At 44.9% G+C, this 19,139-nt stretch overlaps 1 protein-coding gene across 3 annotated transcripts in view; it reads right to left on the minus strand.

The window, feature by feature from the left end:
• Positions 1-18,268: 18,268 nt before the first annotated feature.
• The window catches only part of FTSJ1 (FtsJ RNA 2'-O-methyltransferase 1), a 32,506-nt gene continuing 31,635 nt past the window's right edge, over positions 18,269-19,139 (minus strand). For all 3 annotated transcript variants that reach the window (XM_060183664.1, XM_060183663.1, XM_060183662.1), the window contains one exon: positions 18,269-19,103. The gene's annotated coding sequence lies outside the window, so the exon portion shown is untranslated. The remainder of the gene's footprint in view (positions 19,104-19,139) is intronic.

Here is a 19,139-nt window from a genome sequence, read left to right on the forward strand (position 1 = left end):
ATTCCTATCTTTTTTAATCTTATCTATTTTAAAGTCTATCATGTCAGATATGAGAATAGCTGTTCCTGCCCTTTTTTGTGGGCCATTGGCTTGAATGATAGTTTTCCATCCTTTCACTTTAAGTCTGTGTTTGTCTTGTTGCGTTAGGTGAGTTTCCTGTAGACAACATATTGTTGGGTTGTGTTTTCTGATCCATCTTCCTACTCTGTGTCTTTTAATAGGTGAATTCAGGCCATTGACATTTATTGATATCAAAGATTGAAGATATTTTAACGCCATTCTTGTAGAGTTTTAGAGTGTTTTGATATATGTCCTATTTGTGGTGGTCTGGTTGTTTATAGGAGACCTTTCAGAACTTCTTTCAGGGCAGGCTTGGTGATGGTTGCTTCCTTCAACTGTTGCTTGTCTGAGAAGGTTTTGATGCTTCCATCTAGTCTGAATGACAATCTAGCAGGATATAGTATTCTTGGCTGAAAGCCTTTCTCATTGAGCACTCGATAGATATCTTGCCATTCTCTTCTGGCCTGTAGTGTTTGTATGGAGAAGTCTGCTGCTAATCTTATGGGTTTTCCTTTGTAGGTGACTCTTTGTTTTTCTCTTGCAGCCTTGAGGATCCTTTCTTTATCCTTATTCCTTTCCATTCTAAGTATGACATGTCTTGGTGTCTTTAGGTCTGGGTTAATTCTGTTTGTGATCCTCTGGGCTTCTTGAATCTTTATGTCTTTGGTGTTGTCTAGACTAGAGAAATTTTCAGCTATTATGGCCTGGAGAATGCTTTCTTCCTCTCCTTCTCTTTCTTCCTCTGGTAAGCCAATAATGCATATATTGTTTCTTTTGAAGTCATCCCATAGGACTCTGTTGTTGTTTTCAGCATCTCTTAATCTCTTTTTGAGATCTCTTACTTCTTTTTTAGTTGTCTCTAATTCATCCTCAATCTTGCTAATTCTGTCTTCAGCCTCATAGATTCTATTCTCTCTGCCCTCTACTGCTTTCTGGAGTTCATCTATTTTGTTGCCTTGCTCTGATACTGTTTTAGCTTGTTCAGCTAGTTGCCTTCTTAGTTCAGAGATTTCACCTTTCAGCTCTCTAATAACCATGAGATTATTAGAATTTTCTTCCATATTCTCATTTGTTGTTCCTGCAGTTCTGATTACAATTTTTTCAAATTCTTTACTCACTCCTGTTATTATTTCCTTAGCTAATGTTTGGATGTTGAACTCGTTGTTTTGTGCTTCACCCTCTGGAGGACTTTTAGCTGGACTCTTGTCCTGGTTCGAGTCTCCAATATTTTTTCTTGTTGTTTTAACCATTTTTATATATTATGTTATGAGTTCCCTTTATCAGTACTTTTCAAATTGTTGATCACTATTGCCTGGATTGACTTGTGTCTAAGTAATTTAATTAAAGGGTTTACTGTAGTGGAAGTTAACAGTTTTTTTTTCAATCCCTGAGTTGGAGCTCAGTGGTGTAAAAGCCTTTTTTTTTCTTCCCTGTAGGCTATGGGTGCCTGAGGGCTTTTGAACTATTAATAGGCTTCTTCGCTTAATCACTGACTCCAGACCAAGAGATAAAGCAGGGTGTGGCAGAGATAATCCAGTGGTTATACCAAGAGACTTTCACAGCCCCTCAGCTATGCCACGGAGGTATAGGTCTTCTCCTGAGTTTCCCGGTTAGATCTCTGTACCCTGGTGTCCCTTCCTGTTGCTGCTCCAGATTCTGAGGGTAGTAGCAATGGAGACTCAGAGTTGCACTTGGTGAGTCTCTGGGGAGTCCTTTCCTCCCTTCAGCTGTCCCCTTGTTGTGGAGCAGACTGGAGGTGGTGTCTCCACTGATAAACTGTTGAACTGTTAGCAGTCACTTAATCTCTCCTTAGGCCCCTCTCTCCTCTCTGTCACCAGCCACACGTGTTTGTACTCACAGGTGATTTACTGGGTTCCTGTGGTCATTCTAGTCCTGTCTTGTTTCGGTCCGGGTGGTCTCCTTTGGTATTCCTAGTTGATCCGGGAGAGGAGAGGAGAAGAGAGGCGAGAAAGCGATCTGCTGCTCGTAGCTCCGCCACCTTTTCTGATGTATGACATTCTCACAGGAGTGAAGTGGTATCTCATTGTTGTCTTTTTTTTTTTTTGCATTTCTTTGACATTCAAAGACTTGGAACATTTTTTCATGTATTTCTTGGTCTTTTGGATCTCTTCTGTGGTGAATATTCTGTCCATGTCCTCTCTCCATTTTTGGATGGGGTTATTTGTTTTCTTGTGGTTGAGTTTGGCAAGCTCTTTATATAGTTTGGTTATTAAACTCTTGTCTGATGTGTGGCATGTAAAGATCTTCTCCCATTCTGTGAGGGGTCTCTCTAAAACACTAATTCTAAGGGACATATTCACCCCTATGTTCATAGATGCATTATTCACAATAGCCAAAGAATGAAAGTAAACTAAATGCCCATCCTCAGATGATTGGATAAAGAAACTGTGGGATATATATATATATTTTTTTTTTCCCTTTTGCTGCCCTTGTTGTTTTATTGTTGTAGTTATTATTGTTGTTATTATTGATGTAGTCATTGTTGGATAGGACAGAGAGAAATGGATAGAGGAGGGGAAGACAGAGAGGGGGAGAGAAAGATAGACACCTTCAGACCTGCTTCACCTCCTGTGAGGTGACTCCCCTGCAGGTGGGGAGCCAGGGGCTCGAACCAGGATCTTTCTGCCCATCCTTGCACTTTGCTCCACATGTGCTTAACCCGCTGCACTGCTGTCCGACTCCTGGGACATATATTTAATGGAATACTACTCAGCACTTTAAGTAGATGATATTGTGTCCATTGGTACAAAATGGATGGAATTAGAGGTGTTTAGTGAGATAAGTAAGCAGGTGAACAACAACTATCAAGATAGTTTTGCTCATCTAGAGAACATTAACACATGAACTTAGAACAACAAGAATAGTCTGTCTGTATGACTTTGTGAGAGCTATGGTAGTTACTGTTGGGAGGGTTGGGGCACAGAACTTTGGTGGTGGATTTGCTGTTGAATTCTGCAATCATGTAATCTTATAAACCTCTATTAAACCACTAATAAAAATAATCATCGGGGTCTGGTGGTAACGTACCAGGTTAAGCACACATAAAGCAAGGACCTGCACAAGGATCCTGGTTCAAACCCCCGGCTCCCCTCTTGCGGGGGGGGGGCGGGGGGGGTGTCGCTTCACAAGCAGTGGAGCAGGTCTGCAGTTGTCTATCTTTCTCTCCCCCTCCTCTCTCAATTTCTCTCTGTACTATCCAACAGTAGCAGCAACAACAATACTAACAGCAATAACAACAACAATGGGGGGGGGAAGATGGCTGCCAGAAGCAGTGGATTCATAGTGCAGGCACTGAGCCCCAGTAGTAACCCTGGAGGCAAAAATAAAGCAAAACAAAACAAAACAAAAACAAAACTTGGAAACAACCTGCCTAAGAATAAAGTCCTTCTTCTAGGTGTGTCACCAGCATGCAGCCCAGTGTGACAATGGGGACTTTCAGTCCCAGTGCTTCCTAAGAAAACTAACCAGAGCACCTATAGCCAGGATGACCTGAGAGTGGGGAAGCTGACTGTATTCCTTCTTCTTCTTCTTTTAATTTCAGTTCATTTATTATTATTATCATTTATTATTTTAGACAGAGATAGGTAAAGAGAAAGAGTGTGAAAAGACCACAGCACCAAAGCTTCCTTCAATACACTGGGGGGCTGGGATCAACTGCCAGGGGAAAGTTTCATGAGGGGTGAAGCAGGGCTACAGGTGTCTCTCTGTCTCTTTCCCTCTCTATCTCCTCCTCTTCTCTCAATTTCTCTCTGTCTCTATCCAACAATAAATTAATAAATAATTAACAATAAATACATTTTCTTTCAAGAAGAGATAGAACATAATGGTTCTAAAAAAAAAAACTTTTCATGCCTGAGGCTCTGAGATTCCAGATTCAATCATTAGCACCACCCACCACTATAAGCCAGGGCTGAGCAGTGCTTGGGTAACTCTTTCCTATTCTCTAATATATATATGGAGAGAGAGAGAGAGAGAGAGAGAGAGAGAGAGAAAAGAGAAGAGAAGAGAAGAGAAGAGAAGAGAAGAGAAGAGAAGAGAAGAGAAGAGAAGAGAACCAGAATATGACTAGCACGATTGTGGTATATCCGGTGCTGGGGATAGAATGCATGACCTCGTCCATGCCAGCACTGTACTCTACTCCTGATTCACCTGCCTCTATTTCCTGGCTATGTCTTGTCTCTGAATAAGACCATGGTGTAGTGCAGGGGAGAGGGGAGGAGAGAAGCCAGTGGGATAAGGACCCTTCCCCCAGAGGGTCAGTCCACTCCCCAGGGGACACCTAACACAAAGCAGACGCCCCTCCCTATGTGAGTAGGGCGAGCCCAGAATGGGCCTGCAGTCAGCTTTGTTTCCAAGTGCCAACCTCTGAGATTCACTGCTTCCCCTCCCCTCCCCAGGGGGCCTCAATTGGACTTTGAGCTGGTTGCTATGGCTACAGGATCATCTCCAAAGCTACGGTTTTATGACTTGCAAATGGGAGGTGAACAAGTGCCCAGCAGTTGACCGAGATGGCTGATTAGGAAAGGAGTTGGCGGAGAAGAATGTGGCGAGCAGTCACATGCCAGCTTTTTTTTTTGGCGGGGGTAGAGGAGACCGGAGTAAATCTGCCCACAGGAGCACTGGGGTATTTCCAATTGCCTTTGCCACAGGATGGAAATCCATTCTGTCTCAACAGGGCTAAGTGTGTGTGTGTGTGTGTGTGTGTGTGTGTGTGTGTGTGTGTAATCTCTCTTTTTTTTTTGGGGGGGAAGGTTAATGGTTTATAGCATAATTGTTAACACGTGGGTATTAGCTCTCATCTCTCCTGGATAGGTGTCTGCAAAATACTCTCTCCCCCAATCTAGGTCATTTTCCACCATCACGCACCAGGGACCTCAACGTCCTTCCAGTCTATCTCTTTTCCTCCTTTTCTGGACTCCTTTGCTTTGGTGCAATACACTATTTATTAAAAGTAGAACAAGGGGAGTCGGGCGGTAGCACAGCGGGTTAAGCACAGGTGGCGCAAAGTGCAAGAACCGGTGTAAGGATCCCGGTTCGAGCCCCGGGTTCCCCACCTGCAGGAGAGTGGCTTTCACAGGCGGTAAAGTAGGTGTGCAGGTGTCTTTCTCTTTCTCTCCCCCTCTCTGTCTTCTCATCCTCTCTCCATTTCTTTCTGTCCTATCCAACAACAATGACAACAAAAATAGCTACAACAAGAAAACAACAAGGGCAAGGAGGAGGAGGAAATAGAGATGCACTCTGGCACATGTGATGCCAGGTCTCAATTTTGGGACCTCATGTTTGGGAGTTCAATATGATATCCACTGCATCAACTGCTGGGGTAAAGAAAGAAAGAAAGAAAGAAAGAAAGAAAGAAAGAAAGAAAGAAAGAAAGAGGGGCCGGGTGGTGGCGCACCTGGTTGAGCGCACATGTTAAAATGCGCAAGACCCCAGGTTGGAGCCCCCCCCCCGCCCCCCACAGGGGGAAAGCTTTGATAGTGGTGAAGTAGGGCTGTTGGTGTCTCTCTCTCTCTCCTCTCTATCATCCCTTCCCTCTCAATTTCTGGTTGTCTTTATCCAACAAATAAAGATAATAAAAAAATAAATAGGGAGTCGGGCGGTAGTGCAGCGGTTTAAGTGCACGTTGCTCGAAGTGCAAGGACCGGTGTAGGGATCCGGGTTAGAGCCCCCGGCTGCCCACCTGCAGGGGAGTTGCTTCACAGGCCGTGAAGCAGGTCTGCAGGTGTTTTATCTTTCTCTCCCCTTCTCTGTCTACCCCTCCTCTCTCCATTTCTCTCTGTCCTATCCAACAACGACAGCATCAATAATTACAACAAAACTGAAAAACAAGGGCAACAAAAGGGAAAATAAATATATATTTAAAAATAAATAAATGAAAGCAAGAAAGAGAGAGAGAAAGAAAGAAAGGAAGGAAGAAAGAAAGAAAGAGAAAGAAAAGCTGTCTCTAAAACTTTGTGAGAGCTCTATTGGTTACTGTTGGAAGGATAAGGCCACAAAACTTTGGTGGTGGGTGCAGTCTGGAACTATACCCTGTAATCATCCAATCTTGTAAGCTACTATTAACACACACACACACACACACACACACACACACACACACACACACACACACACACACACACACACACTTTTTTGAGGCCCAGAAAAGGCAGGCAACTTACCCTAGGCTCTAGAGGCCCATGGGACCCTAAACAGTTTCCTATGTGTAAGTGACCCATTCGAGGACCAGAGGGAAAGCTCGCCGCCGCCACCACTCCACTACCTCTTGCTCATTGTAAGATGCTAATTATAGCCAACTGTGGTTCATCCTGGTTTTCTTCCACCTCTGTTTTCCAGAGACTCAGACATTAGCTCCTTCTCTAGAACTGCCTCAGGCCCAAGATGACATCACAACAGCTACTTTCCCCACAAGCTGGCAGAACCAGGCTTGGGTGGGGCCTTAGGGAGGGACTGATTCAAAAAACAGTCCCAAACAACTCTAGCTCATTTCACTGCAGGGGAGCGTGTTCCCTGGACACAGGTCCCAGAATTTGCTTCTTGGGAGTGCTGTGGATTTCATCCCTATATTTTCCCTTGGCTGATCATCCCTCTCTGAGCATCAGAGTCCCCACCCCCTTTTACTGAGACAAAAATGATATGCCAGTTTTCTTCTTGCACTTGAACCTTTGCTACGCTCTCATATAACTAAGGTGACTTGCTTGAAGTCAGCGTCCACACTAGGAGACAATGAATGAGTTGACTTGACCTCTACTGTGACACACAATACCACAGACTGAGTGACAACGACAAGAGATATTTTTGAGATTTATTGAATTCATGACATATGAGAGATAGTTTTTTTAAACAAAATATTTATTTATTCCCTTTTGTTGCCCTTGTTGTCTTATTGTTGTAGTTATTATTATTGTTACTGATGTCGTCATTGTTGGATAGGGCAGAGAGAAATGGAGAGAGGAGGGGAAGACAGAGAAGGAGAGAGAAAGACAGACACCTGCAGACCTGCTTTACCGCTTGTGAAGCGACTCCCCTGCAGGTGGGGAGCCGGGGGCTGGAACCGGGATCCTTAGGCCGGTCCTTGTGCTTTGCGCCACCTGGGCTTGACCCGCTACACTGAGAGACAGTTTTATATGAGCCATATGCTTACACAGAAAGAGAAGCCAGGGCTCAACTCTGGTACATTCGGTGTTGGGGATTGAACCGATAACCTTTGGCAGGCAAGTCCAATTCTCTACCAGTTGAGCTACTCCTCCAGGGGCAGACGGCAGACATTTGCTTCCTCCAAGTTCTGGAGGCTGGAAGTACTGCCTTCTGGTGAGGGCTCTCTTGCTGCCTTCTGAGTCCTCACATGACCTTTCCTCTGTGTGTGTGTGTGTGTGTGTGTGTGTGTGTGTGTGTGTGTGTGTGTGTGTGTGTGTAAAGCTAGTGCACATCTAGCAAAGCCATGCAAAGCCAGCATACAGCATCTTTTTAAACATTTTCTTTATTGGGGGAATTAATGTTTTACAGTTGACAGTAAATACAATAGTTTGTACATGCATAACATTTCCCAATTTTCTGCATAACAATACAACCCCCACTAGGTCCTCCTCTGCCATCATGTTCCAGGACCTGAACCTTCCTCTCACATCTTTTTAAAAAATAGTTATCATCATCATCATCATCATCATTGTCATCTATATTTATTTATTGGGTAGAGACAGCCAGAAATTGAGAGGGAAGGAGGTGATAGGAAGGGAGAGAGACAGAGAGACACCTGCAATACTGCTTCACCATTATTAGCAAAGCTTTCCCCCTGCAGGTGGTGACCAGGGGTTCGAACCGTAGTCCTTGCACCTTGTAAACTGTGCTCTCAACCAGATGTGCCACCTTCCCCTCCTCCCCCCTGGCACACGGCATCTTTGTCTCTTATAAGGTCATCAGTACAGGGCTAGTAAAATAACTCACTTGGATAGTACACCTGCTTTGCCGTGTGTACAAGCCAGGTTTGAGCCTGGCTCTCACTGCGCTGAAGGAAGTTTTGGTGCTGTTCTCAGTCATCTATCTATCTATCTATCTATCTATCTATCTATCTATCATCTATCTATCTAATCATCTACCTGTCTGCCTCTATGTACAAAAAGCAAGCAAACAAACAAAACAACCCCACCAGTACTAGTGGATTAGGGCCCACCCTTGCAACCTCACTTAATCTTTTTTTTCCAAATACTGGTAACATATAAAGTGCTCCCTTGAGCTGCTACACTGGGTCTAGGGCTCCTCCCAGTCCTCAGGTACATTCCTGAGACATGCCTGTACAGAAAGCACCTGGAGAGAAGCCACAACAGGCACGGTGGGTCACAGGCAGCCCTTCATGTAGATCCAAATAATCATGAGTAAGGGAGAGTTTACAAACGTCACAATGTCCCCTTTGGAGCTTTCAGTTCTCTGGGATCTGGCAAGGGGAAAGGGGTGTTCCCTCACTAAGGCGAATTCTTTGTGTGGCTTCTGAGAAACCAGTCCCTCCGGCTGCTGCCCCTAATCCCTGAGCACTAGGATGTGTCTGCCATTCCCATTGTTTTCTCCTCCCCAGAATGCCCTGCAGGAGGAATTGTCTCTCTCACTCTCTCTCTCTTCCTTCCTCCCTTATTTGATTTTTTTAAAATTTATTTTATATTAATGAGAGAGATACAGAGATTAAGACACAGAAACACCAGCGCACTGCTCAGCCCTGGTTGGTTTAGGGTAGTGCTGATGATTGAACCAGGGACCTCAGAGTCCCAACCATGAAAGTCTTTTGCACAACCATTATGTTGTCTCCTCAGGTTGCTTCCTGTCCCCTCTCTTTCACCACAGCACTGTTCAGCTAGCTCGGGCTTATGGTGGTGCAGGGGATTGAACCTGAAACTTTAGAGCCACAGGCATGCGAGTTTCTTTGTATAACCGTGATACTCTATTCCTACTCCTTTCTTTCTTTTCTTCTCTCTTTCATTCTTCTCCCTTACCTCCTCTTTCTCCTTCCCACCTTCCTACTTTACTCCTCCTCCCTCCCTCCCTCCCTCCCTTCCTTCTAGAGACAGAGCCAGAGAGGCAGAGAGGTGGGGGGCAGGCTCAGACTTGGATTGCACGCATGGCTAAGCAGCACACTATTCAAAGGAGCTATTTCACCAGCCCACACAGTGTTTATGTCCTTTCAAGCTTTTGTTTGTTTGTCTGTTTACTGGGTAGAAATAGAGAGAAATTGAGAGGGAATGGGGAGAAGAGAGAAGACTGCAGCGCTGCTCCCCGACTTATGAAGCTCTCCCCCCCACCTCCCACAAGTGCGGACTATGGGCTTGACCTTGGGTCTTTGTGCATTATAACATGTGCCCTCTACCCGGTGTGCCAATGCTTAGCCCTTCCAAGTTTCTTTCACTTTATGTAGAACATTTGTGATGCATTTGTGTTGTACACACCACCCTGATTGGTTCCTTTCCTGAGAGGTAAGTGAGGGCACACATGTTGATTGACTTTCCACTTGAAAGATAGCTGCAGGAGTCTGGCAGTAGCACAGCGGGTTAAGCTCAGGTGGAGCAAAGTGCAAGGACCGGCATAAGGATCCCGGTTCGAGCCCCCGGCTCCCCACCTGCAGGGGAGTCACTTCACAGGCGGTGAGGCAGGTCTGCAGGTGTCTATCTTTCTCTCCCCCTCTCTGTCTTCCCCTCCTCTCTCCATTTCTCTCTGTCCTATCCAACAACGACATCAATAACAACAATAATAACTACAACAAAAGTACAACAACAATAAAAAACAACAAGCGCAACAAACAGGGAAAATAAATAAATTTTAAAAAAAGAAAGATAGATGGGCTCTTTCCAGTTATAGGGGGCAGTTACAGGTAAAATCGCCGTAACTGTTTATATACAGATAACAGGAGAAGACAAGTGCTGGCAAGGATGTGGACTAAAAGGAACTCTGGTCCACTGGGTGCAGCCCTTATAGAGAACAGTATGGAGAGTCCTTAAATAAAAATGGACATGCCTTATGATCTAGCAATACCACCCCTAGGCACATATCCAAAGGCGCATGTTGGGGCCTGGCGGTGGTAAACCCGGTTAAGTGCACACATTAGCAAACACAAGGACTCAGATTCAAGCCCCTGGTCTTCACCAGCAGTGGGGAAAGCTATAGGTCTCTCTCTATATAGGTCTCTCTCTCTCTATCTCTATCTCTCCCCCAGCCTCACAATTTCTCTCTGTACTATAAAATAAAAATGAAAGAGAAAGGAAGAAAGAAGGAAGGGGGGTATGATCACTTACCCCCCAATAAGGAAATACAAAATAATAATGAGGGAGTCGGCAGTAGCACAGCGGGTTAAGCACACGTGGCGCAAAGCGCAAGGACCAGAGTAAAGATCCCGGTTGGAGCCCCACCCCTCCATCCCCGGCTCCCCACATGTGATGAAGCAGGTCTGCAGGTGTCTATCTTTCTCTCTTCCTCTCTGTCTTCCCCTCCTCTCTCAATTTCTCTCTGTCCCATCTAACAATGACGATATTAATAACAACAATAATAACTACAACAACAATAAAAACCAAGGCCAAAATAAAGGGAAAATAAATAAACATAAAATAATAATAATAATGAATGGGGTGGGGTGTATTGGTTATGCACAAATACTCTCATGCCCGAGACTCCAAAAATAATGAATGAATAAATGAAAATGAACCTACCAAAAAAAAAAAAAAAGGCCACCTGGAGCATGGCTTCATCATGCAGGCACCGACTTTCAGTGGTAACCCTGGTTGTGGAAGGAAAGAAAGGAAAATACACACCCCTCTATTCATAGCTGCGTTATTCACAAGAACCAAGGAGTAGATGCAACCTAAATGCCTATCAGACAGACCACTGGATTAAGATGTTATGGGTTGGGCTGGTGAAATAGCTCGTTCGGTGCATTGCTTTGCCATGTGCATGACCCAGATTCTAGCCTGGCCCCCACTGCACTGAAGGAAGCTTTGGCACTGTAGTCTTGGTATCTCTCGCCCTCTCCTTCTCCCATTCCTTCTTCTTCCCTCTCCCCTTGGCCCCTCCTCTTCCTCTATCTCTGTCTAAAATAAACAAACTCAGTTTTGAAAAAAGGAAAAAGATGTTATGAGTCACTCCCAGGTTTCTGCACCAAAACAACAACAGCAACAAGTTAAGGACTGGGTTGGGCTAGGCTGAGGAGACAGCCTAATGGCTCTGCGAAAGATGCCCATGCTCGAGGCTCTGAGGTCTCAGGTTCAATCTGTGGTGCTATCATAAGCCAGAGCTGATTAGTGTTCTGGTTAAAAAAAAAAAAAAAAAGTTGGGAGTCAGGCGGTAGCGCAGCAGGTTAAGCACAGGTGGCGCAAAGTGCAAGGACCAGCATAAGGGTCCCAGTTTGAGCCCCCAGCTCCCCACCTGCAGTGGAAGTGCTTCACAATTGATGAAGCAGGTCTGCACGTGTCTATCTTTCTCTCCCCCTCTCTGTCTTCCCCTTCCTCTCTCTATTTCTTTCTGTCCTATCCAACAACGACGACATCAGTAACAACAACAATAATAGCTACAACAATAAAACAAGGGCAACAAAAGGGAATAAATAAATATTTAAAAATTAAAAAAAGCTATGGGATATATATGAAATTAAAAGATGATATTCAGTCCTTTGGGACAAAACAGATGGAACTGATGGTGATTACGCTTAGGGAAGTGAGTAAGGAGTTGAAAGATGATGAAACCAGATGGTTTCAATCATATGTGTAATATAGAGAATTGAAACCCTTCAACTCGCAGAAATAAATAAATAAAAGTAGCCAAGCTCTTGCTAAGACTTGTGAGAACTATGGGGGGGGGAGGGACCCAGAACTTGGGTGGTGGGTGTGGTGTAGAACTTTAACTCCGTTATTTTATAATCTTGTGAACTTCTATTAAATCATTACTAACAAATAAAAATTTAAAAAATACATATCTGTATACACGTTTTAGGGAGGACATAAGTTTTCATTTCTCTTGGATAATTTCCTAGATGTGGTTTTTCTGGGTCATGTGCTAAGTATATGTTTTATTTTATGAGCGACTACTAAACTTTTCCAAGGCAACTTAACCATTTAATACCCTACCAGCACCAAAGAAGAAGCTCACCCTTGCCAACAATTAGTACTGACAGTCTTAAGTTGCACCATTCTTTTTTAAACACTATCTTTTAAAACTTACTAATTTTTTTTTAAAGAGAAAGAGAGGTAGAGTTTGAACCTTGGTTACACACATGGCAAAGCAGTCCACTATCCAAGTGAGCTACTTAACCAGCCTGAAGTAATAATATCTTAAATTAATTTATTTTTGACCAGACTACTGCTAAGCTCTGGCTTAATGTGATGCTGGATATTGAACCTAGGACCTCTGTTGCATAAACCACTGTGCTATTTTCCTTGACCTACGTCACTGTCTTTTTTTTTTTTTTTTGATACAGTGAGGGAGAGAGAAAGAGAGAGTCCATAGCACTGAAGCCTCTTCAGTGTTGTGGGGGCCGGACTCGAACCTGGGTTGTGTAGGAGAACATGACATTCACTATCCAAGTGAGCTACGTTGTCGGCCTCATGTCATCATTCTCGTTTTTTTTAATTAATAATTATCTCACATAGTTAATATTTTAATTTACTTATTATTGCAGAGAGAGAGAGAGAGAAATTGAAAGGAAAGAGGAAGATAGAAACGGAAAGAGACAGCCATCCGCAGCCTTGCTCCACCACTGGTGAAGCTTTCCCCCTACAAGTGGGGACCAGGGGCTTGAACCTGGGTCCTTATGCACTATAATGTATGCACTTAACTAGGTGTGTCAACTCCTGGTCCCAACAATTCTGTATAATGATTCCACTGCATGGTGTCCAGGGGTTTGAATCTGGGTGCCAGAGCACTGTGAAGTGTATGCACTCTGCTGGGAGAGCCATCTCCAGTGCCCTGTAGCTCTTCTTTGGCATGGTATCTATTCGAATTCCTGCCAGTTTTTCAGTGGATTTGTTGATGTTGCTATTGAATTGTGAGAATTCCTTACATATTCCGGATTCCAGGCCCCTGGGATCAGGTCCCTCTCCAGCGTCACCTCCTACCTCATCTCCCTCACTGTGTTCCCACCACCCAGGTTTCTTCACTGTTGTTCAAACATGTCAGGTATGTTCCTCCTTGGGGGTGTTTACTGCAGGGGGTCATATGGCCTGGGACAAAGACAAGTACAGAGGTCACAAACTGGGAGAAATAACTCTTTTGGCTAGTGTGCTGCTTTGTCATATGTGGGACCCGGCCCTACCACACTGAAGGAAGCTTGTGGTGCTCTGGTCTCTTTCACTCTCCCTTTGACTATCTCTCTCTCTCTTAAAAAAAATAATAACTTGGGGGGAGTCGGGCGGTAGCGCAGCGGGTTAAGTGCACATGGTGCAAAGTGCAAGGACTGGTCTAAGGATCCCGGTTCGAGCCCCCGGCTCCCCACCAGCAGGGGAGTCGCTTCACAGGTGGTGAAGCAGGTCTGCAGGTGTCTCTTTCTCTCCCCCCTCTGTCTTCCCCTCCTCTCTCCACTTCTCTCTGTCCTAACAACGACAACATCAACAATAACTATAACAACAATAAAAAACAAGATCAACAAAAGGGAAAATAAATAAATATAAAAAATAAAATAAAAAAACAATAACCGGGGAGGAGCAGGGTAGTGGTGCGCCTGGTTGAGTGCCTGTGTTACCATGTACAAGGATGGGGTGCAGACTCTTGTTTCTACCTGCAGCAGGGAAAGGAAGCTTCATAAATGAAGGAGAGCTACAAGTGTCTCTTTCATTACTCTCATACATTTAAAATCTTTATTTATTGGATAGAAACAGCCAGGGGGCCGGGTGGTGTTACACCTGGTTGAGTGCACATGTTACAGTGCTCAAGGACCGGGGTTCAAACCCCCGGTTTCCACCTGCAGGAGGAAAGCTTTGTGAGTGGTGAAGCAGTGTTATAGTTTCTCTCTCTCTTTCTCTGTTTTTAAAAATTATCTTTATTTATTAGAGACAGTCAGAAATTGAGAGGGAAGGGGGTATAGAAAGGGAGAGAGACAGAGAAATCCGCAGTACTGCTTCACAATTTGTGAAACCTTCCTCCTGCAAGTGAGGAATGGGGGCTTGAACCCAAGTCCTTGTGCATTATAGCATGTATGCTCAACTAGGTGCTTCGCCACCACCACCACCACCACCCTTTTTTTTTAAACCAAAGCACTGATCAGGTCTGGTTTATTGTGATGTGGGCGACTGAACCTGGGACTTCCAAGTCTCAGTCATGAGAATCTTTTTGCATAACCGTTATGCTATCTACCTCCATCCTCTCTCCCTTTCTATCACCCCCTTCCCTCAATTTCTGGCTTTCTATCCGATAAATAAATAAATAAAGATAATTATATAAAAAAAGTAGTAGCGTACATGGAGTAGGAAAGGGGTGATAGAGAGAAGGAGAGACAGAGACACCTGCATTATGCTTCACCACTCACAAAGCTTTCCCCTTGCAGGTGGAGACCGGGGGCTTGAACCCGGGTCCTTTTGCATTGTAACTTGTGCCCTCAACCAAGTGTGCCACCACCCAGTCCCTTTCATTCCCTCTGACCCCATTCCCACTCAGTTTCTCTCTGGCTCCATCCAGTGGCAGGGAGACGCCTCTACAATCACGCAACTGCTGGTGTGGATGCTGCTGGGGTTGGGACGCATGCACACCCGGGTGAACACATTGGGGGTCCCACAGAATCAGGCACAGAAAAGTTTGTGGTCTCGCCAGACGGGGAAATCGATGCTTGTGAAGTGCTGGAGACCAGGTTATGGGCTCTCCCCAGATGAGAGGTTGAGGCAAAACCACAATATCACAGAGAGCCACAGGCACAGCCCCCCCCCCCCCACATACACACTTCCCCTGGATTATCCACTAAGAGGCGTGTGGAAAGTTCATTCTCTGGATTCATACCCATGGTGGGTAGACAGGATGTGTCTGGAGTCCAGAATTGGGAATGCGGACACCAATGGGTTCAAGCTGCTGGCCTCATCTGGGGTCACAGAGACAAAGGAAAGGACAGGTTTGTGGGAGACACTGTGCTGCACAGACCCCCTCTGCTCACACTGCTTGGGATGGAAGCACCACTCTCATCACACTTGTCACACATTCCTGAGGGTCCCCAGACCTGGTGCTGGGCAGATTTGGGCTAAGAGGTTCCTGAGTTTTATACACTATGCTGTACCCCCACCCCCTCACCCCCCACGAAGGGTTACAGGCTGGACACAGATGTCTAGAACCAGAGATTGGTATGTGGGGAGTCTTGTTACCACACTGGGGTGTGGACGGAGAACAGAGAGTTTCTAAAGATATGGGAGGAAGCTGCGGAAACCGGTTCTGCCCGTGGAGCTAGTGGGTTTGTCAATTCCTATTTGCTGAATCATAGGAATTCAGGATGGAAGTCAGATAGACTTTAAAGATATTTCTTTTTTTTTCAATTTTTATTTCTTCTTCCTTCCTTCCTTTCTTTCTTTACCAGATCACTGCTCAGCTTTGGATAGTGGTGGTGCTGGAGATCAAATCCCGGAACTTTGGAGTCTCAGGCATAGAAATCTTTTTCACACCGTACAATCTCCCCACCCTCTTGCAGTTCTTCACTTGAAAAAAACAAGTGTTCTGGGGAACTCTACGACATCTGGTGAAATCTGTGGTCTCTGTCAGAATATTCTATTTTTCTTTCTTTTTTTTTTTTTACAAATATTTTTTAAAGTTTTTAATATTTATGTATTCCTTTTTGTTGCCCTTGTTTTGTTGTTGTTGTAGTTATTGATGTCGTCATTGTTGGATAGGACAGAGAGAAATGGAGAGAGGAGGGGAGGGCAGAGAGGGGGAGAGAAAGACAGACACCAGCAGACTTGCTTCACTGCCTGTGAAGTGACTCCTGTGAAGTGCAGGTGGGGAGCCGGTGGCTAGAACTGAGATCCTCACACCAGTCCTTGCACTTTGTCTATTTTTCTTTTTTACCAGAGTACTGCTCAGTTCTATGGTGATGCGGGGGATTGAACCTGGGACTTTCGGAGTCTTCCGCATTAGATTATCTTTGCACAACCATTATGCTATCTACCCCCACCCTCAATTTCTTTTTTTGTTTTGTTTTTTAATCTTTATCTGTTGGGTAGAGACAGTCAGAAATTGAGAGGGAAGAGGGTGATAGAAAGGGAGAGAGACAGAGAGACACCTGCAGCACTGCTTCACCACTTGTGAAGCTTTCCCTCTGCAGGTGGGGACCAAGGGCTCGAACCTGGGTCCTTTCGTACTGTAACATGTGCGCTCAACCAGGTGCACCACCACCTGGCCCCTCAATTTCTTTTTTATCTTTATTTATTTATTGGAACCAGAAATCGAGAGGGAAGGGGGCGATAGAGGCGGTGAGAGACAGACACCTGCAGCCCTGCTTCACCATTTGCAAAGCTTTCCCCATGCATGTGGGGACTGGGAGCTTGAACCTGGGTCCCTGTGCACTGCAACATGTGTGCTCAACCAGGTGTGCCACCACCTGGTCCCCTGTTTCTTTTTTTCAACAAATGTTTTAATTTTTTAAAAAATATATATTTATTTATTCATTTGGATAGAGACAGCCAGAAATCAAAAGGGAAGGGGCTGATACAGAGGGAGAGAGACAGAGACACTCCTGCAGCCCTGCTTCTCCACTTGTAAAGCTTTCCCCACGCAGGTGGGGGCCAGGGGCTTGAACCCAGATCCTTGCGCACTGTAACATGCTCAACCAGGTGCACCACCACCTGGCGCCTCAGTTTCTTTAAATGTTTTATTTAATTCACAAGTGATAGAGGGAGAAAGCATCACTCTGGCACACTGGTGCCAGGGACAAACTTGGGATGTCATGTGTGCAAGTCCAAAGCTCTCCCTGCTGTGCCACCACCAGGATCATTATTATTTTTTCTTTTTTAAATATTTATTTATTCCCTTTTGTTGCCCTTGTTGTTTTATTGGTGTAGTTATTATTGTTGTTATTGATGTCGTCGTTGTTGGATAGGAGAAAGAAATGGAGAGAGGAGGAGAAGGCAGAGAGGGGGAGAGAAAGATAAGACACTTGTAGACCTGCTTCGCCACCTGTGAAGCGAATCCCCTGCAGGTGGGGAACCGGGGGCTCTAACCAGGATTCTTCTGCCGGTCCTTGTACTTTGCACCCCGTGCGATACTACAGTAACCAGGTACATGGAATGGCAAATCCTCAAAAGACTTAGTATTAACTGTTCTAAGATCCAGCAATCCCACTTCTGAGTACACATTTGAAGAAGCAAAACCCCTCCTTTATGGCGCTGGATCTGCATGTTTACTTACACTACAGCTGTGCTTGCGACACCCCAGCGTGGAAAAACATCCAGGTGTGTCTACTTGATGAGCGAAGAAACACAGTTTGTCGTCAGTATCACTGAGTGGGGTGTGTCATGGAGCAACGTTCTTAGCAGTGCACCACCTGGTGATTCCACTGCCGTGCAGATACCAGTGTAATCACACAAACCTAGGTGGCACAGCCATGGCACATACTCGGGTTACATAGAGGAAGCACGGTTGTATACGAGGGTGGCAGACAATGACTGAAAGAAAGCTAAGTGATGCTGCCATCTGCACGGAAAGAAAGCCAACCAGTGTATCAACATAACGGATCTTTTTTTTTTTCAGATTTCTTTATTATTCCATTTATTTATTCATTCATTCAGTAGAGACTGGGAGGGAAACGGGGATTGGCAGGGGAAGTGGGGGGTGGAGGAAGGGGAGAGAAAGAGACCACAGCACTAATGCTTCCTTCAGTGTGCCGGGGGCCAGGCTTGAACCTGGGTTGTGCATGTGGCAAAGCAGACACACTATGCTATCCAAGTGAACTATTTTGCCAGCCCGAGGGCAGGATGCCAATGGAAAAAAAAAAGTCAGGAAAGGAGGCGGGGGAGGAGAGGAGAGGAGGGGGAGGGGAGAGGAAAGGAGAAGAGGAGAGGGGAGGAGACAAGAGAAGAACTGAACTTACAGAAATAGGCTGGTGGTTCTATCAGAGGTGGGGGGCTGGGTAGAGGGTGTGAAATGGGTGAAGGGAGGAGGGGCAAAATGTACACACAATTATACATAAGTTCTGGGAATGTAATAGACACGCCATGATTATTAATACTCTGTTGTGTATCTGAAAGCTGCTAGAACACATCATTAACAGTTCCCTTCATGAAGGGGAAAAAAAAATCTGTGACTCTATATGTGACCACATAGCTGACAGATGTTGACTAAGCTTACTGCTACACATTTCACAGTATGCATGTTATCAAATAGCTATGCTGCACACGTCAAACTTACACAACACAAGGTATCAGTTATATCTTAATAACACTAGAGAATATTAGCATATTTAGAGGAAACAACATGGGGTTTTTCCCCCTTCTTTTTTTTTCTTTTCTTTTCTTTCTTTTTTTTTTTTTTTAACTGAGTTGCTCAGACAGCCAGATTTCCTATGACTCAGAGTAGTGATGAATGTGCCTAGTGTCTCACTCATGGCTGCCCTCAGGAACTGGAATCTTCCATGGAAAGAAACTGAGATTGGTACTGATGGGGAATTTGCTGACGCTGCTGTCACTACTGTGACTTGTTGCCAGCGTTCTCATTTGGGAGTTAAGCTCCACTTGCTGTTACATTAGCGAACAAGAAAGATGTCGGGATGCTCTCTGACTTCTTTTCAGGGCTGTGACTCCCCCCCCCCAACTGCCAGAGAGAATTCTGGACCTAATCAGGACACCCATGGGAAGTTTTAGAGAAGAGGCAAGACTTCACTCAAGAATCCCTTCTGCAGTGGAGATGGACATCATGTGCTTCTTCTTTCCTTGCTGTTTTCATGGTAGCGACGGTTGCCAGTTCGGTTCCTATACGGGGTGGGTATGTTTGGGACAACTTTTGAGGAGATGATAGTTGAAAACAAGTTCATTGATGCAACTTCCTTTTGGCTTTCCTGAGAGCAAACAGCTTCTGAGTTGTATGTTTGTTGGCTAATGAAAAGTAAAGACAAACAAACAGTTTTAAAA

The sequence above is a fragment of the Erinaceus europaeus genome, chromosome X, assembly GCF_950295315.1.
Source record: "Erinaceus europaeus chromosome X, mEriEur2.1, whole genome shotgun sequence".
Lineage (NCBI taxonomy): Eukaryota > Metazoa > Chordata > Mammalia > Eulipotyphla > Erinaceidae > Erinaceus > Erinaceus europaeus.